This window comes from Jatropha curcas, chromosome 10 (assembly GCF_041381405.1).
Source record: "Jatropha curcas cultivar XTBG-Jc1 chromosome 10, XTBG_Jcur_1.0, whole genome shotgun sequence".
In the NCBI taxonomy this organism is placed as follows: domain Eukaryota; kingdom Viridiplantae; phylum Streptophyta; class Magnoliopsida; order Malpighiales; family Euphorbiaceae; genus Jatropha; species Jatropha curcas.
Genome location: NC_143160.1, coordinates 10,064,888 through 10,081,354, shown reverse-complemented (window position 1 = coordinate 10,081,354; position 16,467 = coordinate 10,064,888). Strand labels below are relative to the sequence as shown.

The window sequence follows — 16,467 nt, the reverse complement described above, 5'->3', positions numbered from 1 at the left end:
CAGTATCGATTTCTGGAAAAATTAAGAACATTTACTGTTCATCGATGAACAAACAGTTGCTGTTCATCGATGAACAAACAGTTACTGTTCATCAATCAATTCTGGGAAAATGTTAAGAAAATTACCTGATCCTCAGATTGAGGATTGTAAATGGATCAAATGTCCAGAAGCTTTGTTTCCAAGGATTGATATGTTCTTTTTTATTTTTTAATTTTTCTTTTTATGGTTAAAATCACCTAAAATTGATATCTAACGCCAAATTCTCTTCAAATTAACTCATAAGAATTTTTTGGAGAGAAATGTTGGCACCATAGTGTATATTTTTTAGGGTTTTTGGAGTTGTGAAGTTGTAGATTGTGAGGTTGTGAAGAGTTGTGTGAAAATTGTGAGAAAGAGATGAATTTATAGAGCTAGGTTATACTGTAGCAAACAGTTACTGTAGCACACGGCTACTGTAGCACGCGTCTTCTTTCTTTTTTTTTTTATTTTTATTTATTTGTTTATTATTATTTTTGTTTAAATCCTTGGATTAAAAGACTTTAGATGGCATTGACCCATTCATCCTCGTGTCCTCATCGGATCAGGCGGGGCATAAAAAACACGCGTCAACAGTTAGCCCCCCCACTTTAGCATTAATTGCATAAACGATTAATGTTAAAGTGGCCTACTGACGTGCCTTCAATCTTGTAATTATCTTCAAAGCTCGGTTTGATTGGCTTCAAAGACACCTCCGAGGCTCGGTTTGATCGGCCTGAAGGATTTTGTTGAAGGCTCCAGTTTCAAGGTTCTGTTGAATTGACCTGAAAACATTTTCAAAGGAAAGAGCAATTTCTGTGTACAAACAGATCATGTCTTTCTTAGATGTTGGGGCATCACATGCCCCCATGCATTAATAATCACAAATTATAATTTTGCACTAAGGCAAAGAGCAATTTCTGCATGCATACAGATTTCGCCTGATGGAACTAAGGAGCAATTTCTGTATACATACAGGACCCGCTTGGTGCAATGTCCGTAAACATACAGGACTTGCTTGGTGGGATGTCCGTAAACATACAGGACTTGTTCGATGCAATGTCCGTAAACATACAGGACTTGCTTGGTGGGATGTCCGTAAACATACAGGACTTGCTTGGTGGGATGTCCGTAAACATACAGGACTTATTTGATGCCATGTCCGTAAACATACAGGACTTGTTTGATGCATTGTCCGTAAACATACAGGACTTGTTTTGTGTAAAGAGCAATTTCTGTATAAAAATATATTTCGCTTTGAGAGGTTGAAGAGCAATTTCTGTGTAAAAACAGATTTCGCTTGATTTTTGTATAAAAATAGATGGGACCAAATAGCTATTTCTGTGTAAAAACAGATTTCGCTTTGTGAGGTCAAAGAGCAATTTCTGTGTAAAAACAGAGTTTGCTTGATTTCTGTATAAAAACAAATGGGACCAAATAGCTATTTCTGTGTAAAAACAGATTTCGCTTTGTGAGGTCAAAGAGCAATTTCTGTGTAAAAACAGCTTTTGCTTGATTTTTGTAGATATATAGATCTTACTTGGTCCAAAGCACGGTTTAATCGGCTTTGTCCACCTCCTCAGCTCGGCATAATCGGCTTTGGAGTGTTTGGTTTTGAGATTACCTTGATCAGCTTCGAGAAACCATCACCGGTTGACCTGAAAAATTTTCAAGAGAAAAAGGGCAATTTCTGTGTACAAACAGATCTTGCCTTTGATAAATGTTGGGGCGTCACATGCCCCATGCATTGGAAATCATAAACTTTGAAATTTGAAATTTTACATCAGGACAAAAGATTTTATCTTTGCCCCCAGTTTGGAATTCCATCCTGGAACCAAAAATATTATCTTTCGAGCAAACCATGAGAACTTTATTATCATTTTCATTTTCTTTTTTTTTTTTTGAAGTTTTGGCGAATTTTCAGGTATACCTTTCCTGATGCGATGTTGAAAGAAAACTTACCTGAGGGTAATTTGGTGAATTTGATGATTTTGCCCCCTGTGTGGCGGCCCGCACACTGACTCCAAATTGATTGATTTTGATTTTTTTTTTTTGGGACTTTGCTTTATTCCGCTTTGTTAGGATGCCACTTATCCATGTGCTGCATCTCCGGATGTTTCCACCGCTACCCTCTTCTCTTTTTTTTTTTGATTTTTTTGATTTGCTTTGTTCCTGCACAGAGAAAACAAAACCACAAAAACAAAAGGAGGCATACCACTCATTCGTAAGAGTGGTCCACCTTGTTAATGCGGGCATAAATGCCCATCTACTTTATTCCAAAACGGATAAAAGGCAATAAAAATGAAAACTAACCAAAGCCACAGAAATAAAAAGGAGGCATCCAACTCACCTGCGAGAGTGGTCCAGTTAATGCGGCATAAATGCCCATCTACTGCAAGAGTGGTCCACCGCTTTATTCGGACATCATTTGTCCATGTGCTGGATCTCCGAATGTTTCCACCGCTAATTTTCAATCCAATGGGGCCCATTCGTATCCTACCACCACAGAAAGCAGATGGCAGCCAGCTGGTGATGAGCATTGGTGTTTGATGATCCAAAGATGACTGCTGCACTCCCTTTTTTTTATTTCGGAGAGCTACGAGCTCCCAATCAATGTATTTTTGTTTGCTTCAATGAATAAATCCGCTGGTTCTCTTTTGACTGAATCCTGTTTTCTGCATATAAGACAACAAAGAACAATAACAAATCTTTTCTTTCGAAAATATTTATTTGATTAGCACTTTGGGCCTCCTGCCCTCAGATTCAAGAAATGAAAGCACATTCAAGTGGATTATTTAGCTAAGGACAAAAATTTACATTTTTTTTGTTTTTTTTTAAATTTATTTTCTTTTTTCCTTTTTTTATTTTTCTTTATTTTTCAAATTGTATTCTTATAATCACTTTAAAACAAAAACAACAAACGTAAAAATGTATAAAAACAACATGCAGTCATGCAAATGAAAATAACATAACAAAATTGCCCACTTTGCGAGGCTATCAATTTCTCCACACTTAGCTCTTTGCTCGTCTCTAAGCAAAACATTCATCTTTCTTTAGAACTCATGTTGATCATGTTTATTTTTGCTCGTTGATTTAGACTTCTTAAGTAATCTACCAAAGATAAGAGATTGAAGTGTTTATGAACCAAGTGGTATAAATAAATGACATTTAAAATTTCAATGTAGCAAAAATATAAAGTATACAAAATCTAGTCATTTAAAATATGAGATAGGCAATCCTCCTGCCCTAAAATGCAGAATAGGAAGTACTTAGGATAATTCTAGCACACATTTATTGTTTCTTATCTCAAGGTATTTTTAGGTAACCTATTTCTTTTTTTCACAAAGTGGTTGCATTTTATGCTCCATACCACATTTTTCTTTTTCTTTTTCTTTTTTTTTTTTGTAAAGATACATGTGGGAACGTAAATGGTAAGTGGTTGCATTTTATGCTCCATACCACTTTGTTTTAGAATGGACTTCCATTGTTCCCTCTATCATCATTTTTTTTTATTTTTCTCTTAAAATACCCTCATCCTTTATTGACTTGAAACATGCAAGTATTATGGCTTTAGTTTCCCTTTCCTTCCTATTCTTCATTTAAGTTTAGGATTCATGCTTCTCTAAGGCCAAAGATAATGTCTAGAAGATTAATATTTACCAAAGAAAAATTTTATGTCATACTTTAATACCTAAGTTCATAAAATCATTTAAATCTCTTAATCATGGTATATTATTCAAGACTTCTATTTCAACAAGCAAAATATGAACCAATCAACCTGTAGAGACTAAAACATTGAACTAAGGTAAAGAAGTTGACACTTTTTTTTGTCACACATTTTTTATTTTTTTATTATTATTTTTTTTTACACTTATTTTTTTTTATAAGTGAAATGAACTGAAAATATAGGTCTCCTCTACACTTTGAAAGACACAGTGTCTTCATCGTGGGAGGATAAATGTATAAAATACAAAATGAACATGCATAAAACACACAAGAAATTAAAAACAAAGGACAGAAAATCCCTAGGCCTCCCGAACCTGACGGTGACAGAGTAAAAGAAATTTTTTTTTTTTTTGAAATATTTCATCCACTTCCGTTCCATACATGCTTGGTTTGCCTGGATCGTGTGCAGTTGTTGTCCCATGTCAAAAACTGTGATCTGCAAACTCTCTTTTGATTGCTGTAAGGCATCCACTTCTTTTGTTTGAGAAGACGATGTGAATGGTGCTTTGCCTTTTTTCTGTCTTTGCACTTGTATGCATGAAGAATATAGGCACATAGATGAGAAATGCAAATCTAATGTGCTAATGATCAGTATAGAAATAAGATCTTGTTTTATTATGATTGAACCTAAAATTCAGCATGAATAACATAGCAATTTACTTTGCACTAAAACATTTCTGGCATTATCTGTCGTCGACCGTTCCTTTTGGATTTTACAGTCGGCTATTTTCTCTCAAGTCCCTAATTTTTGCCTTGGAATGAAGGAATTTCCAAGCGGAAAATTTTTTTTGTGTCCTTACTTTTTGCCTTGGAACAAATGGTCCCAAGCAGGATCTTATTTTGATTAATTACAATTTTTTTTTTGCAATCTCACGCTTATTTTCAAATAATGCAGGAAATGTGAAAATTCAAAGGAATCTAAACCCCCTTTATAGCTCTCTTTTTTTTTTGGGTATCAATTCACTATAAATTATTCAAAACGAATTAGAGGTCCACTCTCAAAATCAAGATCAAATGTCCATATTGAAAATTAGCTCTTACTATGCATGGCTGAAAAGAAAGATGTTACATGATGCATGAATGACACAACATATGTACGGTTTATAACATTCAGGGGAACGGGAGTTAGGAAATGCATGCCTTCCAACCTTATTTCTCCCACACACGGATTCCGTTGGTATAAATTTCGACATCTGTTTCTTAGGAATTGGTCTAATCTCGACAACCAACAGGGGGTTTTGAGATTGACGAAATAAACTCTCGGAAATGAATGTGGCATAATAACAGCAAACAGAATCAAGTGTTCCTTAAGGGAAGTAACTAAGGTTTTTCAACTATATGCATTGGTTTTAGTCTTATTGGGCTTAACAAAGTCTGGGTTCCGCAAATAGGATTCGGGCTTTGTTGGGCCTACTCCTTTTGATGCACCTTTAAGGTACTAGGCTTGCAGTTGGTAGTAATGTTAATTCTCGGATGGATGCACCTAAATCGCATGGTTTAGGCTAGATCCACCGTCAAACTTAACACCAGTACCGAAGGGTAGCATGGGTAGAATGAGGTGAGAAGAGAGAAATGCGAATGAATGCAAAAATCCTATAAAAGAAAAGGAAAGCAATTAAACATATACAGACGATTAAAGAATTTTCCAACGGCTTTCTAATCAATTTTATTTTTTTTTAGAGAACGGAGGTTTTTTAGAGTTAATTCCTAATCACAACCATCTAGTTATTAAAAATAATCGGGGACTAGTGGTTGTATCCCCAGTGAAGTCGCCAATCTGTTTTCATCAAATATCCCCCCGAAGGACCCGAAAACATCCTTTTTATGGTTTTTTGGATAAAATGTTTTTGTTTTGGATGCGATGCCGATAAATCGGTCTTATAAACAATTTTGAGTCGCCATCCATTGTTTAGGCAATGGGACCATTTTTATAAAAATGACTTCATTTTAAACCCAATTTTGTTTTAAGGCCAAATTATTTTAAAAGACTGGTCAGGCGCACCAATGCGATTCTGGATAAGGGAATTAGGTACGCCGGCCCGTTGGAAGCCGACGCCCGGAAAACCGGCCTCTATTATTAACCTATGATTTCTAATTTATTTTAGTTAGAAAAGCCAAATTATTTATTTATTTAAACCCAACCCAAATAAATCGGACCGAGTTCCTATGTATAAAATTATTTAATCGTCCCAAACAAATCTAATTATCACATAACAATTATTCAAATTAAAGCAATTAAACCAAAGAAATTAAACCAAATAAATAAAAGACCCACTCTTGCCTTATGGTTCAAGGCGGGCGACAAACCGAATCAAAAATATATATACAGATCGAATGAAAAATTAAATCCATAAACCAATAAAAATTCATACAAATAATAAAATAATAAAATTCATACAAATAAATATATATAATCACATTTTAATATTTTAAGCTCAATTAAATTATAATCTGTTCATAGTTGGGCATTCTCAGATTTATTGAAGAAATTAAACTTGATTTTTTTACAAAATTTATATTTTTTTGTTATTATTTCTGGAAAATTTGATGAATAGTACTGTTCATTGATGAACAAACAGTTACTGTTCATCGATCGTTTCTGAAAAATAATGAATAGTATGTGAATAGTGCATTAATAGTGTGATGAACAGTATCGATTTCTGGAAAAATTAAGAACATTTAGTTACTGTTCATCAATCAATTCTGGGAAAATTGATGAACAGCTACTGTTCATTGAACAAACAGTTACTGTTCATCGATCATTTCTGGGAAAATCGATGAATAGTTACTGTTCATCGATGAACAGCTGTTTAGTTTTGTCCAGAATTCATTTTTAAGTGATTGTTTACATTATTTCTTGTTCAAATGTAATTTAAGGACACATAAAATGGCCAAATATGAAAAGCTTAAATCACAAAAATATGTAAAAAACACAAAAATATGTAAAGAAAAAATACAAAAATGTTAAGAAAATTACCTGATCCTCAGATTGAGGATTGTAAATGGATCAAATGTCCAAAAGCTTTGTTTCCAAGGATTGATATGTTCTTTTTTATTTTTTAATTTTTCTTTTTATGGTTAAAATCACCTAAAATTGATATATAATGCCAAATTCTCTTCAAATTAACTCATAAGAATTTTTTGGAGAGAAATGTTGGCACCATAGTGTATATTTTTTAGGGTTTTTGGAGTTGTGAAGTTGTAGATTGTGAGGTTGTGAAGAGTTGTGTGAAAATTGTGAGAAAGAGATGAATTTATAGAGTTAGGTTATACTGTAGCAAACAGTTACTGTAGCACACGGCTACTGTAGCACGCGTCTTCTTTCTTTTTTTTATTTTTATTTTTATTTATTTGTTTATTATTATTTTTGTTTAAATCCTTGGATTAAAATACTTTAGATGGCATTGACCCATTCATCCTCGTGTCCTCATCGGATCAGGTGGGGCATAAAAACACGCGTCAACACGACCAGAACTCGAGCAATCTGTAATTACTGGTAAGTTTCCGAAGGCATGTTATTGTTTAGATAAACCCCAAAGACAATTATTGTGCGAATGGTTACGATCATTAAGGTTTCCAGATGGCTACTGTTCAAATATGGGTAGATGTGTGGACATGAGGAAGTACAGATTGTTTGGCATGAAAAGCCATGACTGCCATATTTTCATGCAAAGATTGATCCCTGTGGCATTCCGGGAATTATTACCAGGAAAAATTTGGGAAGCAATGACAGAATTAAGTCTCTTTTTCAAGGAATTGACGATGACTGTTATCCGATGCGATGATATGGACCAATTAGCGCGAGAAATCCCAGTTGTGATGTGCAAGTTGGAGCGAATTTTTCCACCCGGCTTCTTTGATTCTATGGAACATCTGCCGGTTCATTTGCCCTATGAATGTCGTTTAGCTGGACCAGTACAATATCGATGGATGTATCCATTTGAGAGGTGATTCACTGACATCTCATTCTAATGATTACATCATTTATTTCAACTTATACTTATATTTTGTCATTGTACAATCACAGACACCTGCAGAAAATTAAAAAGAATGTGCGCAATAAGGCAAAGGTCGAGGGATCCATTTGCAATGCATATTTGGTGGAAGAAGCTTCCACATTCTGTTCACACTACTTTGACCAACATGTTTTTACCAAGCATCGGAGAGTGCCACGTAACGATGACGGAGGAGATCGCGTACAATCTGAGTTTGAAGGAAATGTAAAAATTTTCACCTATCCTGAGCGTATGATTGGTAAATAAAAAAAAGACGATTGACTGATGCAGAGATACAAGCGGCTCAAACCTATATTTTATTGAATTGCAAAGAGATCACACCATATGTACAGTAAGTATAAATAATGTAAATAGTCTAAACTTTGTAAACAGTTGTTAAATCATACTTATGCTAATTTGGTTCATTGATAAATAGGAAATATATCAATCTTTTGCGGCTTCAATATCCCAATTTGACTGATACTACAGTTGATGCAAAGCTGGACACCGAATTTGCAGAATGGTTCAAATATTATGTAAGTTACTTTCAATGTACACAACATGGAATGTACATTTATTAAATCTCACTCATTTCATTACTATTTCCCATAGGCTCGAAGCTCGGGAATCGATATCCGTAACAGATTTATTACGGATCTGGCAAAGGGGCCATTACCGGTTGCTAATGCCTACTCTGGCTACTTTGTAAACGGTTACAAGTTTCACACTGAGGGTTATGGGAGAAGCAGAAAGACAATGAACAGCGGTGTGTGCATAAAGGGATCAAACTACAATGATGTGTCAAATGATTTTTATGGGAAATTGGTTGAGGTTTTGGAGTTAGAATATCCAGGCCTACCAATGAAGTACACAATCTTATTCAAATGTGAATGGTTTGATCCTACGCCAAACATTGGCACGAAGGTTCATCCTAAGTATAATCTGGTAGATATTAATCAAAGAAGAAGATATACAAAGTATGAACCTTTTGTATTGGCAATGCAAGCTGCACAGGTGTACTATGTCCCATATCCATCGTTTAAACGAGACCGATGCGATTGGATGGCAGTGTGTAAAATCAAGGCTAGATCAGTTGTTCATGCACTTGAAACCAAACAATCTGCTTCACTCGCAGTATCGGAGCCATTTCAAGAAGTTAGGGTTGAAACGCTACCGATGCAAGTTGTTGAAGATTTAACAGATAGATTGGATGATGAAAGCCGATCTTATGTTGAAATAGGAGCATCAGATGATGAAGAGGAAGAAGCTCAAATCATCATGGGTACCTCAGAAGACGAATATGAAGAAGAGGAAGCTGATGACGAGGAGGAGGAAGCAGATGATATTGAAGACACTTAAAACTTAGAGCAGTTTTACTATTAAAAATTCATAAATGTATATCTAATTAATATTATTAATGAAGAATTTCAATGGTATTAACTTTCTTTACTCATATTTACCACATGTTCCACAATTCATATAATTGTATAAATTCATTTTATCTAGGTTCTGATATCTGCAGTACAGATGGCTAGAGGCAGAGCGTTTAATTCTGACGCGTCCGGTAGTGGTTCGCGTGGAGGTCGTGGCCTTGGACGTAGTGCCCGTGGACGAGGAGGGTCGATCCCTCATCCTTCGTCAGGTACGTCTGGGGCTTCGTCATCTGCTCAGCGACCAGTACTGCCGCCATCACATCCTTCTTCAGGTACGTCTGGGGCTTCATCCTCTGCTCAGCGTCCAGTATTGCCGTCATCACAGCCTTTTGCTCCTTCCTCTTCTGCTCCTTCCTCTTCTACCCCCGTTTCTGGACCAGTACAGACTCCACCAGCTGCATAGTCACCTACTGTGCAAGGTAATCATAAATGTCATAACTGTCATTTTAATTATATATTAATTATCTAAAAATTTATAACATTTGTCACTTCTTTTGCAGCTTCATCAGATCCACGTATCACCCTCAGTTTGGTAGCGGGACAGTAAGTACTTATTCAAATTTTCCGCAGGCATATTTTGTTCAGATTGTGATGCTTTCGTGTAATTATATTTCACTATTGTTTTTTTTTTCAGCATATATCCATCTTCTCGAGCAGCGAGGCAAATTTTGAAGATAATCAAGCTACAGCTGCATAAAGAAGGATACACATGGGATGCTGTACCACAAGAGGCGAGAGACTTTTATTGGGAGGAGTTCCAGGTACTCTTTGGTTTAAGTTATATCATCATTCAATGTTTACAATTCAAGATACATCCTTACTGTTGAAACGCTATATTTCATTTTTTTGCAGAAACATTTCATATGGGACGAGGCCATTACGGCTATGCTGAAAGTAGCTTGGGAGAAGATATGCGCCGATCGATATGCTGACTTCACCTATAGGATGAGAAGAAGCGGTAAGAAGCAGCAGTGCGTGTCTCAGGAGATATGGGAGAGCTGGCAAAAGGCTTGGGAGGATCCTGCATTCAAGAGAAAGCGGGAGATATTTGCACAAAATAGGCGCAGTGAGACTGGCGGTGATGGAGCAGGACCTTCGCGACACACAAGCGGATCTATATCTGCTATAGAGACAGCTCGATTATTAGTAAGTGAACTAGTCCCTTTACAAGAAATTGATGTTTAATGAAAGGACACTATATATATTAATATATCATGCATAAAAATTCATTACAGGCTAAAGAATTAGGTCGTGAGCCCACACCGATTGAGGTGGTTACATACACTCACACAAAGGACCACGATCGTAATACGTTTGTCGACAGACGTGCGCTGAGCGTCAATGTAAGTAACAATGAATAATATTTACATTTACCCTCTAATCATTGCAAAGATGTACAAAGTTCAATATAATAAAGCTTGCAATTGCATTGATTAATTAATTTTTTGTTTTCAGGAGAACTATACTACAGCTCGGGAGCGTATTGTTACTTCTTAGACCGATGAATCCGAAGCTGAATCAAGAATTGATGAGGTAGCGCTTTATCTCGAGGCTGTAGGAGGCGAGAAGAAGAGGAAGGTATACGACATCGGGTCTCAGGCATCACAGTTTTACTGCGGCTCAGCAGCTCACGCTTCTACAGCCAGCGCAGCACCACAGCCCGAGCACACTGACTCGCACTATGATGATGATATACGGGCTCAGCTTGCTGATCAGCAGAGACAGATTGCAGAGCTTAGAGCGCATGTGATGCGGCTATCCACCGTGCTGGTACTTCTTCCTCTGATCCTGCGCCTGCTACAGACCGACATGTTTCGACGTCTCAGCAGCAGCCACTACCGTCTCCTGATCCCGATGCTGCAGACGATACCTTGGTCACCCCTCCTGGCGCTCCATCACATCCAGCAGGTACTCCTCCCGGCGATCCGACATCGGATGCTACAGATGAGCAGCAGCATAGATTTGATTTTGGACCTTTTTAGTTTTTCTTTTGTATTTTCATATTTTAATTTGTTCAGTACAATAAAAATTACATTTTTATATTGTTCTTGAATTGCGTGTGTGATATATATGTATTTATGTCAATTTTCACAGGTGCAGAAAACTTTTGGTTTCATAATAATATTTAATTTTTTTTTATTTTTTTTTCATTTTTGCGACCGATTTGCGACCGATTTGATACCAAAAATAAAAATTTTGAATTTACAATTTGCGACCAAGTTGCGACCGATGTAAAAAAATTGCGATCGAATTTCTGCGACCAAATTTGCGACTGAATTTCCAATTAAACGACGACCAAAAATTGCGACCGATTTTTCAATTTTGCGACCGATTATATCGGTCTCTAATTTGCGACCGATTGCCTCATCAGTCGCAAAATTTATTTGCGACCAGGCTTTTTGCGACCGACATATGTCGGTCACAGATCGGTCGCTAAGGTAAATTAGCGACCGATAGGTCGATCGCAAAAGGGCGTTTTTTTTGTAGTGGCACTTCGTAGAAAGAATTAGTAATTATTAAAAGTAATAATAGAAAAATTTATGAAGTAACTATTATCGAGCTTGAACTCGAATTCGAGCTCTTATTGAACAGAAATACGAGGTTAAATTTGAGCTTTTTATTGAGTTCGAATTCGAATTCAAAGCAACTATTCTCTAAGTACTTGATGGAGAATAACCACCAATCTTTCAATTACTTTGCCTTTTATAATTCCTTCTTGTGATATTGTAGATTAAGTAAATATAAAATATTGAAATTAAAAATGCTAATGTAATTTACTATATTTTCTTTTGTATCTTTCTACAGTTTAACTAAATGTAATTATTTTTGATATGACATTAATGTAAATATAAGATTAATTAATAAAATAACAGTTTTAATTTAATTTATATCGTTATTTATCTAAAATTCTATAATATCACCTAGTAATTTTATATTTACAATTCTGCAACATTCACATAATAAATACGTTTCATTATATTTAGATATATAGATATAACAATAAAATATTATACATATATTTTTTAAAAAATTTCAATTATTCGTTATGCCGTACATATATGTTCATTTTATTTGAAAATAAATTTTAAAAAGTAAAATTTAAAAATTTGAAAAGGCTTAAATATCTATATTCTATTTGAATTTTTTTTATAAGAATATATATCCAATCAAATTATACAAACATAAAGAAAAAAAAGAATATTATAAAAAATAATTCTTTTATTTTTTATCTCTCCGATTTAAAATATTTTAAATTATAATAAAAAATATAATTAAATATTTAAAAATAAATTAATAAAACTCTTAGAATTCTAAGTAACTAAACACTTGTTGGAAACTTTATATAGAATAATATTGTATGATTTTATTTTATGCTTTTTTTTCCATTTTTTTCTTACTAAATGGTCAAAAATATTTCTATTTTAATAAAAATTATTTATTTGATTTATAGATGGGACTATAGGCTGAGTCTAGATAAGTCAAATTTGTACACCTAACAGCTTATCTAAGAGCTTATCTAAGAGGCTAACACCAATTTCGTTTTGTTTTTATTTTTTCCCTCAATTATATTTATTAATATCTTTACATCTTTGTTCAAATTAGGTATTATTCGAAGGAGATTCACATTTCAAAAAGGTGACATTAAATAGGCCCAGAAAATTAAATATTCTCAATTATGAAATGGTATGCGATATAATTACATTTCATCCTTTCAATAATCATTTTACAACTATTAACTAAAATAAAAATGATTATTAGCTATATATTTATTATCAACATTAACTAATTAATATATTTTATTTCTTTTCAGATTTCTCAAATGGTAACAAACTTCAGAACTTTTGAGACTGATTCTACAGTCAAATTTGTCATTTTGAAGGTAAAATACATACATATATGTATATATATTCTTAAAACATGTTATTGATATAATATGAACTAACAGAAAATTTTGAAAATATTAATTGCAAAATCATATAGCGAGGGGAAAAAATTAAAGTAGTGAGAAATATTTAGATTGTTGTTAGCAGAATTAAAAAATGATAAGGAAATAGGATTTCTACCATCATCAATTTTATTAATCTTATTGGATCCATGATGTAATTCTACAATTTTCAAATTATTTTTGTTGTTATTTTCAGTTTATTACTGATTAAAACTCTTTATTATTATCAATTCAATATTTTGCAATAAATCCATTAATTATTTCTATAATTTTCTTTTCAACAGGGAAATGGAAACGCATTTTGTGCTGGTGGTGATGTCGTTTCAGTTATTAATTCAATTATTTCTGGTGAAGATTTATGAGTTTTTTTAGTAGTTAATATTTAGGATTCACATTAATTTTATTAGGAATTTTAATATATTTCTGTTCTTTCAGGACATTGGAGTTACGGAGCAAGATATTATTATGAGAAACAGTTTAACTTGGATTACTTACTTGCAAGATATTATGAGAAACAGTTTAACTTGGATTACTTACTTGCTACTTATAAAAAACCTTTGGTTAGCAGATAATTTACAACATTATATATGTTTTAATTAATCTTTAAAAATATATATATTTTTTATTTCATTGATTATCAATTTTTAATTCTCTTTTTGGGTTGCATAATAAAGATTCCACTGATAGATGGTATTGTAATGGGCGGTGGTGCTGGGTTGACTATGCATGGAAGGTTTTAGGATTGTCACTGAGAATGCTGTAAGTTTCTTTTTTTTTTTTTTTTTTTTTAATTCATTTCAAAGTTAAGCAAATAAATTAAAAATGACAGAAATTGCACTTGCATATACTTTATTTTTATAGGTATACATATCTTATTTTTATTTCATTGTTTCATTTTCATTTAAATTTATAGGTATTTGCAATGCCAGAAGTTCATATAGGACTTTTTCCTGATCTAGGGGCATCACATTTTCTTTCTAGGCTTCCTGGGTATTTTGGTAAAATTCTTGTCTTTATATCAATTCTCTCTTCTTCTTCTTTTCCGTTTTTGGCTTTCTTTCTTTTTTAACTGCATTAGAAATATCATAGTTGAATCTACAAGCTGTGACTCAGCTGGTAATGCAGACTAAGCATATAAAAAGAGTTTTTGAGTTTAATTTCTATAAACATACCTATAGATAGCGCCTGAATTAGTCCATCGCTGCTAATAGGTTTCATTTTTTTATCTAAGTATGGGACAAAAACTAATCCGAAACAAGAAGAACAATTCAATTTGCAATTTTTGGGCCAAATCGGTCTAAAATAAAAAAGATAAAAAATACTTAAAAAAAAAGAAATGAACTAGCAGACTTTTCATCGAGCTTGGAATTGTCACGAAATCAACTATAATGAGAACAAAATTAGAACATAAAAAATAATAGTTTGTAAATAGAGTTCTCTCTTAGCTATTATAGAGGTACAACATATAGGCTTTATACAAAAATTAGATGGAAGTCCACACGTAATGCGGATTATTTTATTACATTGTATGTTGTATTAGAAGTTGTTTTTTTTTTTCTACATATAAAAATAAATATTTATAAAAAAGTTATTTTTTTCTTGTTCTACATATAAAATAAATATTTATAAAAAATTATTGATATTTATATCATGAGTTTGGTACTTATCTATTAAGTATTAAAATAAATTATTAAATCCATGTCTACTTTATCTTTTACTTATGAAATAATTTATTTTTTTATAGGATTTGCTTAATTTGGAAAATGCACTCGAGATACAAACATCCTTAGAGATGGCAATTATTTATAAAGTTATTGAAAAGTTTGCACAAAATCCAAAGTTAGAAAAAGATTGCGCTTATAACAGGTGATTCATCATAAAGACATATATCGAGGTGGCAGTTTTAGTGCACTGCAGATTTAATTTTGATTTTGGCATGGTTTTGCAATGAATTCTCATTATATCAAAATAATCTAGAATTGTCAATCGAATCAATGATTTCGAGTTGATTTCATTTTCAATAGTTAAAAGGCAAAAACTGAAATTAGATAAGTGAATCAATGTTTTCGATCCAATTTAAAATTAAATTACTCCAATTTATTTCAATTTAATCTTTTGTCTTTGTCTGATTTTAAATCAAATTGGCTCTAAAAATATTGTTTAAGATTAGAATTTAGTGCTAATTATATTCCTTTATCATCTTGATTGTATGAACTCTAAATTATCTTTACCCTTTGTCTTGTTAATTAGATTGGAGACTTTTAATAATTTATTTACGCTTGCAGTTTTATATATATTTTTCTCCCTGAGTAAGTCATTTTGCCCTCAAGGGCGAGTATAGATTAGTTAGATTTATGGACAATTAAAACGGATACTAGTTTAGATATCTCGTGCAAGTATAAAAAAAAAAATTATACATATATTTAAAATCTAATACATATATAATTTAAAAATTAATTTAAATTCTTCATCACACAATACATTGCCATATATATTATTCCCCTTTTTCACTTAAATTTATTTTTTATCTCTATGCAATTAAAGTGGGAACCTCCAAAAGTGGAGTTAGTGAGCAAGGACATGGTGGATCGCTGTTTCAGTGCAATTGATGAGGATGATTGGGAATATCTACAACTTCCATCAAGGTCTGATACAGTGGAAAAAATATTGCAGCCTGAATTTTGAAGTTTGAATGTTATGTGCCGTTAAATATTAAAAATTAAATAACTACTTTATAAATTATTATTCCACAGCTTAATATAGATACGATGTATTATTAATTACATTGAGGCCTATGGTTTGAAAGAAACAATATATTCTTCAATGTATCTGTTTGTATTGGCACTTCTATGATAATTATTTCTTATCGCCTTATTAGTTAAAATAAATGAATAATTGAAGGTAACCTTTGGGAATCGTGGAAATTTTGATCCATTCTCATCGACATAGAAGAGAAAAATATACTATCTATGTTCTATAATATTTATTATATTTAAAATTTCACGTCTCTTAAAAAAACAATTAAATTTGTTTAAATTATAATACATTATTAAGTAAATTGATTATATTACTTTTAATTTAGTACTAATTTTCTAAAAAAATTATTAAATTGAATTAATAATTATTGATCATATATAAATAATAAATATAAAAAAAATATTTACTATTCTTTAAAATAGACATGGCCATATTACGGTTCCGGGAACCGGAACCGTCGGTTCGAACCGGTCCGGAACCGTAACCGGAACCGTGAGAACTGAAACCGGGCCGAACCGGAACCGGAACCGGAGAATTTCGGTTCGGTTCCGGTTCCAAATTTTCTGGAACCGGCCGGAACCGGACTGGAACCGCC

The 16,467-nt window shown here is 33.1% G+C and overlaps 1 pseudogene; it reads left to right on the top strand.

Moving 5' to 3' along the window:
* The first annotated feature begins 959 nt into the window (after positions 1 to 959).
* LOC149493063 (3-hydroxyisobutyryl-CoA hydrolase 1-like) lies at positions 960 to 15,800 on the top strand (annotated as a pseudogene).
* Positions 15,801 to 16,467: the final 667 nt, after the last annotated feature.